Below are 1,394 nucleotides of genomic sequence, written 5' to 3' on the forward strand. Positions count from 1 at the left end.
GTGTGTGTGTGTGTGTGTGTGTGTGTGTGTGTGTGTGTGTGTGTGTGTATAGCATGACAATTTCATTTAACAGCAGACCGTGGACATTTCTTTGCTTATCGTGGCACAACTTCTAGTTTGTTGCTTCTTCTCTGGCATCCAGAGCTAAAGAAAGAAATAAAAAATAAAAACTCACGACAAGATGAACTAAATTCTTGTAATGTGAAAAATATTTTTATGTTGTTTTATTATTTTATTGTAAACAGAACCACTAGTTTTCTGAACCATGTCAATCCTGCAAGTTTTAGTCATGCCCCTGCTTGTCTGTTGGCAAAATATCTTCTGATTAGTAGACGGAGTTAAATAGAACTTTGTGCTTATTTCCTGATTTACCAATTAAACAGGATGGAGATGGTTACGTCCATCGTGTATCAGCTCTGTCTCTTTCTGTCTGTCCTCTTGAATGTCTCCAGTTGTCCGTCTTCCTGGCACGGCAGCGGTCTACCCTACTCTGGGACCGAAGCCTCCTCGACAGACAGCGGCCCTAATTTCATTAATTATAAACCAATATGCTGCTGGCAGTCCCTCAGGAGAAGACTTCACCCAGCACTGGCATCTGTTCAGCTTAAACACAGCGAGGGATGAAGACGAGGAGGAGGAGGGAGGAGAAAACAAGGACATCTCTGACTCCCACCACAGTTGGAGCGTGGTACTGTGCAGGCAAACAGACACGCAGGGTGAAAGAGGAGTTGGGGCAAATTGAAAAACTTTATGGATAAAATTGAGCTGGAATGAAATGTAAAAAATAAGTTATTTTTAAAATCTGGAATTTTGGAGTCAAGCTCAGACCTTAATTAAAACAAATTGAATTTAAAGGAATCTAAATGCATCAGTACACAACCTATTATTATTCTTTTTCATTGTTTTAACATAAAAGTTACCTGATTTCCTTTTCTATCACTGTTTACCTTAAGATGTGTGTGAAATTTAATTTGTATGTGCTTATCTGAATATTTCAGAAAAAAGTGATCAAAATGATTAAATGAGTTTAAGTGGTTTATATTACCCTCTTGCTGCCCTCGGGTCACAACGATCTGCAAGGCCTCATTTTGATCCAAGGGCAGCAGGAGAGTTAAGTTAATAATGTTTTGACTCAATGTTTGAAACTTTAAAGGATTCCCTTATTAGTTGTAACATTAGACTTTATTTGATAAACATGTATTTTAACTGTAAAATAAAGACTGTAAAAATACTGTAGGCTGTTTAGCTTTGTAAAGTTTTAAAAATATATTTTAACACAGATGGAGACATTTTATTTACACACAAAGCATTCTGGGTAAATGATGACGTGGATAGGTCAACTGTGCGAGGCTGTTAGCAAGCTATATCCACCCTGAAGATTAATCTTGGACAAT

This window comes from Austrofundulus limnaeus, unplaced genomic scaffold (assembly GCF_001266775.1).
Source record: "Austrofundulus limnaeus strain Quisiro unplaced genomic scaffold, Austrofundulus_limnaeus-1.0 Scaffold238, whole genome shotgun sequence".
Taxonomy (NCBI): Eukaryota; Metazoa; Chordata; class Actinopteri; order Cyprinodontiformes; family Rivulidae; genus Austrofundulus; species Austrofundulus limnaeus.